The sequence below is a fragment of the Equus caballus genome, chromosome 20, assembly GCF_041296265.1.
Source record: "Equus caballus isolate H_3958 breed thoroughbred chromosome 20, TB-T2T, whole genome shotgun sequence".
NCBI classification, from domain to species: Eukaryota; Metazoa; Chordata; class Mammalia; order Perissodactyla; family Equidae; genus Equus; species Equus caballus.
In genome coordinates, this window is record NC_091703.1 from 34,338,214 (window position 1) to 34,350,763 (window position 12,550).

A 12,550-nucleotide genomic window follows, 5' to 3' on the forward strand; every position below is an offset into this window, starting at 1 on the left:
ACAGCAGCCGGAGCTGAGGAAGACAACCTCCAAACCAACACCATAAACTCTCCCTTTCAGTCTCAGACTCAGCTCTAAGGAACGTGGGCCCAGCATTTACTCATTCACTCGCAAATATTCCATGAGAGCCTCTGTACCAGGCATTGTTCCAGGCCTGGGGATCATTTAATCAGAACAGACAAAACACCTCCTCTCCTGATGCTGACAGTCTGACAGGACAGACAGACAATAAATGAAAACATCATAATAGTAATACATTATATGGGATGTGTTCCCATCATCTATTGCTGGGTTACAAACAGTCCTAAAATACACAACAACCTTTTTGTTCTCTCTCATTCTGTGGGTTGACAGGGCTGAGTCGGGCAGCTCTTCTGCTCCATGTGACATGGGCTGGGACCGCAGTCATCTGGAGGCCCGACGGATCCAGAACATTCAAGAGGGCTCCGTCATGGGGCTGCAGGTGATGCTGGCTGTTTGCTGGGAGCTCAGTGGGGCTGTTAACAGGGAGACCTAGGTTCTCCTCCACCTGCTTCTCCACGTGGCTTAGCTGTTCCCAGCTCAGCACTCGGGTTTCGGGAGGGAGTGTTTCAAGAGGACCAGTCAGAAACCACGAGGCATCTTAGGTCAGAACCTCAGAATTCAAGCTATGTCACCATTCCATGTTCTAGTTGTCAAAGCTGGTCATTGATTCAAGAAGAAGGGAATTAGGCCTCACCTCTAGAGAGGAGATGGCGAGGTCACATTGCAAAGGAGCATGTGGGATGGGGGATAATGCTTAGGCCATCCTTGGGAAAACAAAACTTCATTGTGTGTTAAAAAGTGATAAAGAGAGAGAGGGAAAAAACAATGTAAAGTCGACCGTCAATGCAAGGTGATGGAAGAGGTGGCACTTTTAAATAGTGCGGTCAGGATGGGCCTCAATGAGGTGACAGCTGAGCAGACTTGCAGCAGGTGAGGAACTGAGCCACGCAGATATTTGAAGGAAGAACATTCCTGGATCGCCTTCTGCGAGTACCCGGGGCTCTGCACGGAGCAGGCCCTACAACTGCAGTGGGAGTGGAAGTGCGCACACTGTGGAGAGACTCCTGGCACAGAAGTGGGCTTCCCCCCTCCCTGCCTGGGCTTTCAGAAGTCCTGGGGCTGGGGGAGGGAGGAGGCGCTGCTGTGGAGGAAGACTAGGAGAAGAGGGAGGAAGCGAAGGTGGGGCCCCACCTCACTCCATCTCTCTACTGTCTCTCACCAGTGTCCTCCAAGGTCGTGGTGACTGACAAGGAGGACCATGAGGGCAATCACACTGTGAGAGGCTGAGCACTTGACTGTTTCCCTGCCAACACCATGCTGACCTGGCTGCAGGAAGGGAAGGAGCTGACTGTGGACTCAGGACTCAGGGGAACCTTACACGGGGGGGACAAAACACATAAGGGGTGGGCACTGGTGGGGTCTTCGCTGGAGAGGAGCTAAGATACACCTGTCTGGTGCATGACCTGGGCCTGAAGGGCCCCCTGCTGTGACCTGGTGTTTTGTCAGAGTACACAGGTGAGCGTGGGAGTGAACCTCATCCAGATTCTGCCCATGTTGTTTGCCCCTAATGCTCCCCTCCTCAATGGAGATGCCAGCAATGTCCTCAGTTCCCCTCTGATCACTCACATCTCACCCTCATTCAGAAGTCCTTCTTACTCTAACCTCCTTCATTCCTGCTGTTCCTTCTCCCACAGTCCCAGGCTCTGACCTCTCTCTCTCCTCCTCTGCCCTCCTGCGGTAGGAATGGCTCACTTCCACTAAGGGGCAGCTCTAGGGGAGAGGCTGGCCTCTAGGTGAGGCTGAAGGCAGGAAGGGCTCCTGGGCCAGGGGTGGGGGAGGAGGATGGGCACAGCCAGAGGAGAAGCTGAAGAGCTGGGGGAGGCAATGAAGGAAGACGTTTCCACATCATTTTTCTCTCATAGTCCCAGGGGAGCCATCCTTCCCCCAGGCCCAGGGACATGGAAACAGCAGCAAGAAGAGGAAAATATTCCACATGAAAGAAAAATAAAAGAAATTGCTCCAGGTGCTTTTTTGTTTCTCTTGCCTATTCTAGTCAATTTTGTAAGATCAAAGTTTTTCTTTTAGGAAAGTCTCCAATTATTAAGAAATCAAATTTTAATGTCTAAGCCCTGTAGACTGAAAACACAGAAGCTTTAACAAAGAAAGGCATGTATGGAGAACTGGCCATAGTGTGTTGGGTCCTTAGGCTACACTGAACAAACTCGAATGTGGTGCTGAAGTGAGAGCCACCTACTTGCCTGTGTGAGCTTGGACGGCTCTAGAACCTCTGTGTCCTCTTTAGAAAGTGAAATCATCACCCTGTGCCCAGATCTTTGTCTCCAAATATCATTCTCCAATAAAAGGAACCAGGGATCCTTAGATAAATAGCTGATTCTAGAGCTGAGACAGAAACAACACAAGATGAGCCTGGAACATCTTGTAAAGCAGAAGAGAAGCGCAACTCCACAAAATCGTGCACGTCAAAGGGACACAGGAGCCAACATGAAAGAGCTCCCTAGGAACAAAGCTGGAACAATTTGAGCAGCAAAATAACAATAGTCTTGGATTATGACCCAAAATATAAAGTAAATATCAAGTTCAAACTGAAATAGATAAGTGATTGAAAATTTTTAAATGGGAAAAAGGGACAAATTTTCCCTACAGAAGAATTCCAAGTAATGTCTCTCATGAACATAGATGCAAGAGGATCCCCCTGCCAGGAGGTGGAGCTTACTTTCTCTCCCCTTGAAAGGGGGCTAGACGTGGTGACCCACTTTTCAAGAATAGAGTACGGAGAGGGAAAAATTACAGAAACTTGGCAGACGTAATTAAATCAGTGATAAATGTCATGTTGACATCATGCTCCCCCTGACATGATGTGATGAGAAGGGCACTTCACTTCTACGGCATTCTTCCCCCAAACCCAGAACACCAGTCTAATGATGAGAAAACATCAGATGAACCCAAACTGAGTGACATTCTACAAATTCTCTCTCCATTCCTCTTCAAAACATTCAAGGTCATGAAAACAGGTAAAGAGTAAGAAACTCAACAGATCAGAAGAGCCTAACAAGACATGATAACTTAATGCATATTAGTCTACCCTGGATTGGATCCTGGAACAAAAAAAAAAAGGACAATAGTGGAAAGATTGGTAAAATCCAAATAAATTCTATAGTGTAGTTAATAGTATTACACCAAGGTTAGTTTCCAAATTTCTTAGTCTTGACATTTTGTTTTTGTGAGAATGAAACATTGTTGTCTTGACATTTTGGTTTTGTAAGATATTAACATCAAGGGAAGCTGGGTGAAGGGTATATGGGAAATCTGTGTTGTAGCTTTACAACTCTTCTACAAACTAATATTATTCAAAAAATAATGTTAAAAAGTGAAATGAAGTAGACAATCCAAATAGATCTAGATCGATACAAGAAATTGAATCAATAATTAATAACATTCCAGAACACCAGGCCCTGATAGGTTCCCTGGTGAATTCTACCAAACATTTAGGGAAGAAAGTATAACAATTCTCGACAATCACTTCCAGAAGATAGATGCAGGAGGAATACTTCCTAACTCATTCTAAAGGCCAATATTACCCTAATACCAAACCCAGACAAAGACACTGTGAAAAAAGAAAACTATGGACCAATATCTCTCATGAACATAGATGCAAAAATCCTCAACAAAATATTAGCAAATGTAACTCACAATGTATAAAAACAACTATATGCCATAACAAAGTGGGGTTTCCCCCAAGTATACAAGGCTGGTTCAACGTTAGAAAATGAATTAATGTAACCCATCACGTCAACAAGCTAAAAAGGAAAATTCACAAGACCAGCTCAATAGATGCCGAGAAAGCATTTGACAAAATCAAACACTCGTTCATGATAAAAACTCTTGGCAAACTAGGAATAGAGGGGGAACTTCCTCAATCTGATTTTTAAAAAATCTACCAAAAACCCACAGCTAACATCATACTAGATAGTGAGAAGTGAGAGCGAGAGGCTTTCCTGCTAAGATCAGGAACAAGGCAAGAATGTCCCCTCTCACCACTCCTTTTCAACATCAGACTGGAAGTCCTAGCTAATACAAACCAATAAAAAAAAAAAAAGGAAATAAAAGATATACAGAGGGGGAAGGAAGAAAGAAAACTTTGTTTATTGGCAGACGACTTGATTGTCTATGTAGAAAATCCAAAGAATCAACAACAACAACCACTAACTCCTGTAATAACAACTAAGCAATAATAGTAAAATGCAGGACACAAGGTTGATATGCAAAAGTCAATCACTTTCCTATAGATCAGCAATGAACAACTGGAAGCTGAAACTAAAAACACAATACCATTTACATTAGCACACAAAAAATTAAACACTTGGTATAAATCTATCAAAATATGTACAAGATCTATATGAAGAAAATTACAAAACTCTGATGAAAGAAATCATCGAACTAAATAAACGGAAAAATATTCCATGTTCATGGATAGGAAAATTCAATCTTGTCAAGATGTCAGTTCTTCCCAAGCTGATCTATAGATTCAACAAATTTCAAATTAAAATCCCAGCAAGTTATTTTAGATATTGACAGCTGATATTGTCAATATTCCAGCAAGGATATTGATGAACTCATTCTAAAGTTTATATGGAGAGGCCAAAGAGCCAGAGTAGCCAGCACACCATGAGACAGCAGAGTCAGAGGACTCACACAGCCGGACTTCAAGACTTACTATAAAGCTACGGTAACCAACACAGTGTGGTATTGGTGAAAGATGAAGTCATGCTCACAGGTAAGCAGCCCCAAGGGTGGGGGTGCAGGTCGTGAGGGGCATGTGGGGGGTATTTCTACTGCGAGGGGATCCTTTCAAACTTATCCTGCACCACAGACCTGCAGATACCAGCTCCCTACACTCCTGGAGTTTGTTGCCTAGTTCCAACTCTCAGCTCCCCACCCCGACCCCACTCCAGGCCTCAGGGCTCCCTCTCCCACACGCTTCCCTCCCTGCACAGTCCATGAAGAGTTCCCATCTAAGAGGTCATTGCTTCTGAGGGGTGGGGACAATCAGTCTGTCTTTTCCCATAACCCTATATCCATGTACCAGGCCAGTCATAGCCCCTGGGCCACTGATCTCTATCGCCTAGAGGCCTTTACCTAACACAGGAAGCTAGGTGGGCTGCACAGTACAGATGACCTTCAATAGGGTCCCAAAATGGGAGAGGCATAATTCCTGACTTCCAACGTGCCTCAGGCCCCTGTCCTGGCTGATGAAGTTCCCTCCCCAATGTCCCCCTCACCCAGGATCCCCAGCCTCACCCCCCCAGCTGAGCTGGCCCAAGCTGAGGAGTTGCTGGAGCAGCAGCTGGAGCTGTCTCAGGCCCTACTGGAAGGGTAACAAGGGGCCTGGGAAGCCCACACCCTGGTGCTCAAGACCCAGAAGCTGAAGGAACGGATGAGGAGACACAGAGACAGCCTGAGAGGAGATGCCTAAGCTTTCCACCAGTTCCCACTTCATCCTCCAACAAAGGAAATATTACGCACCAGCTCACCGAGCTCCTCAATCAGAAACATCCCAGCCTCCCCCAGGCCACTCAGAAAAACGGAAGACACCTCTACAAAGGGTCAGAAATTGGAAAAAAGTGGGGAGCCATGGTCTCTGCAGTCTTTTTAGTCACATCCCCACTTTGACCCCTCCCACAGACCTCTGCCCCACAGCAGGGCACACAGTCCTTAACAGGAATATACCCTGGATCATAGCCTAAAATAATGTCACCCCAAAACCAATAAAGGGACGGAGCATTTACAGACATCACAGACGCATGTGTTTTCTAGTTTTGTTTAAAAAAAGTTCTGACAAATCAGGAAATGGAGGTTTAGAAGTGGTGGTGATGCAAAAGGGGAAGCCATGAAGTGGGGGTTGGGGGTAAGTGGCAGTAGCGTATCCTTTGCTCCTACCCCTGGTGTCATCTCCTGAAGAGGGACAGCTGTCACTTTCCAGAATGGGTGGGTAAGTCCTCTACCGCGTCTGTTCAACTGAAGAGAAAACATGGCATGGTTAGGATAAGACACAGAAAAGAAAAAGTGAGGTTGGCAGAGACACACACACCCATACATGCAGTTGTTTATGTGGTGTGTGGGTTCAGAGGATAGACTTGAGGGTGGGAAAAAGAAATGTCACAAGAAAAGAAAGCGACCCCAGGTAGATTCCAACAAACATCCCAACAGGGCATCTAGACCAGGGGGCCACGAACTTGTCAAGTGTCCATTATGCAGCAGAGGCTTTGCTACATAGTAGGATTTACAACAAACACACTAAAGAACAAGGGGAATCTAAAGAGTTGGGGAGGCCAGTTTCAATACTCACTGTAGGACGAGATGTTTATCTCATCAGACACCTCACTAATATTGACCTCAATGCAATCCTACACATCATTGAGGATCTTGGCATCATTCTCATCTGACACAAATGTGATGGCCAAGCCCTAGGAGCCAAACTGGCCTGCTCTGGCCACCTGGAAGGACACAGAGGATAGAACTAGAAGACCCCCAAAAAGGGAAGACACCCAAAAGGAGGGATGAAGATGGAAGGTTGCAAAGATACAGAAAATAGAGGGTTGGAGGAGGACAATGGGGTGTTCTTCTTGGTGTGAGGCTTACCCAATGCAGGTGGGTGTCAGAATGCTCAGGCATGTCACAGTCAAAGGCAATGTTCACCCGCTCGATGTCCATGCCTCGGCTGAATAGGTTGGTAGCCACAAGAATTCGTCATGGAAAATCTTTAAACTGCTGATATGGAGAAAGCCTTCACGAGAGAGGAAATTAGGAAAATGTTGAAAGTCCCTTCTCTCCAGGGCCTCTTTTCCTCCCAAGGACACAAAACATCTTCCCCATCTCTGACTCATCTCTCCTCCTGGGGCATCTGTTGGAGGATGGCAATGGCTGGGAAGTTCTGCTCCACTGAGAGCTGGGCCAGGGCAAAGCAACACTGCACAGACTTCACAAAGATCTCCACCTGTGTGTGTGTGGGGGGGGGGGGGGGTTGCATCTGAGTGAGAAGGGGGATGTGTGTTCATGGGTGTGTGAGAGAGATTATGTGCAAAGGAGTTTTCAGTGATTACACTTTTCTAAAGGAATTCTTAGTCTCCATCACATATTTCCTCTTCTGCTCTAGATATAACTTAGCTTCTCTCTCTCGGCTTTGAGTTTTCCTGAGCAGACATGTTACAGAGAAGATGCAGAGAACAGTAACCGAAATTACCAGATGTTAGGAGACAAGGATGAGGACACCTCTCGAAGAAGTGGTAAAAATTAGAACTAAAGTCCAGAAAGACCATGACCAATATACCTGCTCATCAAAATACCGAACATAAGCAACCTACCCTATTCTAGAAAGTCGTTTTCAGTGATGATAAACTGCACAACAGGTACAGTGATGGAAGGCTTTTCCTCCGTCAGTAACACAAGAACTAACAAGCAAATTAAGGACTTAACAGCCCCAAGATATTTGGGGACTTTTACGAACTTATTAAACCCCTCAAGGGTTTTCATATTTTGAGGTTTATTTATTGAGGTTCTTATTTATTGAGTACCTGTTGGTGCCAGCCATGGAACAGAAAAGCAGTTTCCACCTTGTTCATGGCCAGCCCCAAAAAGATATTTATATTCTCATTTAAAAGAATTACATGTAAGAGAATTTCTCCACCATTCTCTCTCAAATCACATACATGGTTTTCTCAATAAAAGGGTACTTAATACAGGTTTCTCCTACAGTTGGAGATATGTTCATCCCCCTACTGGAACTTGAACAACTGATCTCCTTGAACTCAAGGACATCCAGAAGGTCAAAGAGCTTCCGGTTCTTCTCATTGTCCTTCAGTTTCATGTAGCACTGCTGCAACCCATGCAGCCTCAGCTTCGTCTCATCATCCATGCTCTCCATTCGCTGGGGGGGGGGGGGGGGGGGGGGGGAGGAGGGGGGAGGAAATGGGTGGGGAACAGGAGGAGGGCAGATTGGGGGGTTAAACCTTGGGGGGGTGGAAGAAGTTGGTCTCCAATATACCCCATGGGGGGAGATGGGGAGAAGAGAAAAGATTGAACACCACTCCCCACCGCCCAAAATACCTACATTTTTATGTGGTCTCTTCCACATTAGACGTCATTTCCTTCCGATCAGTTGAGTTTCAGGATTGTTCAACTGAAAACTGTCACGGGAAGGGAATTTTGCAGAGAGGAAAAGAAGCAGTGAAACCACCCAATGGCAAGATGTAACAGATATGCCTGAATCTCTAAGCGCATCAGGCTCTGCTGCTACAGGTGTGAACACACCCCTTCCTTCATGCCCCTTATCCTCCCATTGCCAGATTCCTCCACCCTCTCTCCTTCACTCTATAGGCTGACTCATTAGTTTCTGGAGAGGGAAGTACAGCTGGGCTGTCTTTTGCTCAAAACCTGAGCCAAGTCTATTATTCCTTTAGCCATACAGCAGCTCTGCTCATCTCAAGTCTCCACCTACAATATGAACCGCCCTCCCTGACTGTGAACTAGGAGTGGCTGCTCTGTCTAGGTTTGAGGTGAGGAACTGAGATGTCTGATTCTCAGTGATGTGGAACCGACACTTCTCCAAATTTGCCCAAATGTATAATGAAGATCAACCACACTTCCTTATAACTCCCGTGGAGGTAAAACATCTATCAATGTTACAATCTTACTTCTGATTATTTATCCTACAGATACATCATCATGCCTAGAAATCATAGAGAAGAAGATTATGCATTGCAGCACTATTTCAATAGCAAAAGATAAAATTACTCAAGTGTCAATAAATAAGGGACCAATGAAATCCATCCACATAGTAGAACACCATAAAGATATAAAAAAAGGAAAAGGGGAAATTCTTCACATATTGACAAATAAGATCTCCAAATTGAATTATTAACAAAAAATAATCAAGCTGCAGAACTATGTATACTATGCTATATTTTCTTTAAAAAGGGAACAGGAATTCATGTACATAGATGTGTGTACACACCCCTATGCACATACGTGCCTGGAAAGACATCCAAGGACTTAGTGATAATGGTCTCTAAGGGGAGAGCAGTAGGAACTGTGAGAAGGGGAGACAGTTTTGAAAATATTTTCACAGTATGCTTTGGGTAGTTTTAAACTTCTGAAAATTTGAAACTATTATCTAATAAAAATGAAATAAAATAACAATATAACAACAACAGAAGAAAACTACACTGTAAGACAAGACGGCCCAGCTCTGGCATAACAATCTTCAATGGAAGCATGTCGGGGTTGCTACCCACTCTCCTGTGACAATTGCTGCTCTGCCCTGGGGTGCAGATGGCACTTGGGCCTGTCCACATGTCACCTGTGGGGAAACTGATTTGCATTCCACTTCCAAATCTTTAAATGAATAGAATTACATTATTCTACTTCCCCAGTCAAGAATCCACTTATCAACAACTTGAAAGATATTTTCTAGAGCTATTATTCACCCTCTTCTCAATATTGTCTACTGATTGGTTCTACATGGAGTTTCTCCCTCTTGCTCTCATTTAGACTTTTTCACTTCTAAGGTGATTCAATAACTCTCTGTTCACAGCTTGCTCCAATCCAAATGACCTCTGACAAGGCAGGGCTGAGTTAGCTCCCAAATGATGACAAGCACCTTGTCAGCCTCTTTCCACATCCGATATGCCCCACCCCCATTGTGGAGTGTAGGCAGTTTCTGCTGTGAGACGATCAATATTAGCAAGAGAGACGTCCTCTCTGTGTTCCAGGTGCTCCACTCTGCCCTTCCCACAGAGGATGGGAATAAGGAGACACCGAGGGCAGCCATGCACCATCACACAAGAGCTCAGCACTTCAGTGTCTCTGGCCTTAACCATGAAAATGAAGTCTGAACTCTGAGGGGCAAAGACATAGAAAATGGATGGTATTGGGAGACCATAGACACAGAGGACTCTCAGGAGTGTGTCTAAGGCTAATGAAGGATGAATTGAAGCAGGTTCAAGGCAGTCAGTCAACAGTTTTGTAGCAGCAGCATCAACAGCAGCAATGACAAATAATTGAAGTCAAGAAAAACAAACCAAAGAGATCTCTTACACAGAAAGAGACTATCTAGTTTAGCAAATTTGAAGATAACTATTTATCTTGATGGGCTCTGCAGAATCTGACCTTAAGAAAAATAAAAATATATTCAGATTCATTCATTCAACATATGTTTATTAAACCTATAATTTGCCAAGAAATAGTGCAAGTGCTCAGTAGAAGCAGTGAAAAAAAAATGACAAAAATACACTCTGTCATGAAATTTTCATTATACTTTTAGGAGACTGACACGAAGTTAAATAAATCAATTATGTGGTACATCAGGTCATGATTTGTGCTACAGAGAAAGTAGAGGGAGGAAAAGTGTGTGGAGGGTAGTAGGTGCTGGGGGTTGGAAGTCTAAACAGAGCAGGCATCACTGAGGACAAAGACATGAAAGAAGTGAGGCAGAAGCAGCCCAGGTAAGAGGAGTCGCAAGTGCAAAGGTCCTGAGGTGGGGGTGCTCAGATTAATTTCCAGGTAAAGAAATTAATTGGGAAATATTCTGTACAGGGCCATGCGCCTCTGACACTTGGAGTCTGGGATCTAAACCTGTGCTTGAACCTTAATCCAGTTGAGGACATTTGATTAAAACTCAGCCCTTTTTTCAGGCTCCCTCATTGCTCTCTTCCCCCGAATACAGTGCAAATTCATTCTGAGTAAAAGTATAGATGAAGATATGGGGTTTTCACAAGTCCTTGGCAGCTCCGCAGTTTTCTTGGTTAGGATTCCTGGTCAGTGGGAGAGATGCTCTCCATGAAACTGCCCATTCCTCTAGGCGCTCTCCCCTCTGGACACTCCTTTTCCTGTGTCTTTGTTTCGATTATCGGAAAGGGATTTTCCTAGGCCACATTTACTTAGATCTGCAGGAAAAGGCCTTCTTTAAATTGTTAATCATTTGATCTCAATCTTCCTCTAGGAGGTATTTCAAGTAGACGTTTAAAAGCCAATTTTCTATCTTTTCAAGATTACACCTATCAATAATTTTCATTTTTGTAAGCAAGGACATTTACAACAATTCTACATGATAAGTTCTTCCTTAAATACATCATAAGAATGTGTTTTTCTCTCCAGGTGGTTTAGCACATTCCCCAGTTGTTTCTCTTACGGCCTGAGGTGCCGAAAGCTGAGGACACTAATGCTTGACTGTATCCCACATAAATAGGGGATCTAGATCTTTGCTATGGTATGTTGACTTTTGTTGTGTTTATTTTTAACTGCCCCACTTAAATTATGCACTAGAATATACGCCACCTGAATTCCTTTTGCCAACTAAGAAAATAAACACTCACACAACATCATCATCATATTTATGAATATACAGTATTTCCCTTTTGTTCTTCATGAAGGAGAATCTCAAAGTTTCCAAAGTCCACTGTGCATTGACTCTGGATTGAAGCACTATGTCTCTCTTCCACCCAGTTTTCTATTGTCTGTAGTAGACCTAGGGGAGAGTTGGAGTGGGGAGCAGGGCACGGGACTCGGGGAGTGCCTGTGTGTTCAAAATCAATGTGAATATAGAATCAAAACAAAACATCAGGGCAGAACTTATCTAAGTATCCTGTAGGAATTACGATGAAGTCCTGGATGGCTCCATTGTTAACATGAAGGACTGTGGGGTGTGTCTTCACCATACTAAGTCCTTGGTTGAATCTTACTTGAACAACTCTTCCTTCAGAAGGACAGTAAGTGATGCCCAGGAACATTTCATGAAATTCCTCAGCAAATCATGAAACCAGATATGGAGATGCGAAATTCCTTTTGTCCTGAGGAAGACTCACCCTGAGCTCACATCCACTGCCAACCTTCCTCTTTTCGTATGTGAGCTCCCACCGCAGCATGGCCACTCACAGACGAGTGGTATAGGTCTGCACCCAGGAGCAAAACTCGGACCACCAAAGTGGAGAGCAGTGAATTTAACCACTTGGCCTCACCAAGGCTGGTCTGGGAAAAATCTTTTATTGTGTAAAGAACAGTGTAAGAGTTTAAATGCGTAATCAATGTCTGGAAAGATGCACAACAACTGGTAACAGTTCCTCAGGGGTGGTAACTAGGTGACCAGGGGCAGTAGAAACAGCGTGACTTACCTTCCACTTGTGAGATGTAGTGATGTGGGAGACACTTCTACAGTATAAACAGGCAAGGTTTACGGGGGCTAAAGTTTATACAATTTGTAGGTATCCTTTAGTAAAAAGAATGCAAAGTATAAATACAAAATTAGACACAAAAGTGAGTAATTACAAAGAAGAGTCTTGTGTAGGTGAGGGGAGCTGGAACTTATCTTCATTAGCTCAGGGTCACTCCACTTCAGGCTGCAAACATGACCTGGAAGCCCTCAGGAAGTTTCCCCAGCTGAAGTAAGAGCTGAGGGAACAAGGACAGCTGAAGGGAGCCCCTCCCACGGGTGTCTCAGAATCCTTGGGCACCT

The 12,550-nt window shown here is 44.4% G+C and overlaps 1 long non-coding RNA gene across 1 annotated transcript; it reads left to right on the plus strand.

Moving 5' to 3' along the window:
- Positions 1–767: 767 nt before the first annotated feature.
- LOC138919471 (uncharacterized) lies at positions 768–2,049 on the plus strand. The gene is made up of 3 exons (XR_011429672.1): positions 768–954; positions 1,247–1,539; positions 1,947–2,049. It is a non-coding gene; the product is annotated as an uncharacterized lncRNA (long non-coding RNA).
- The last annotated feature ends 10,501 nt before the right edge of the window (positions 2,050–12,550 follow it).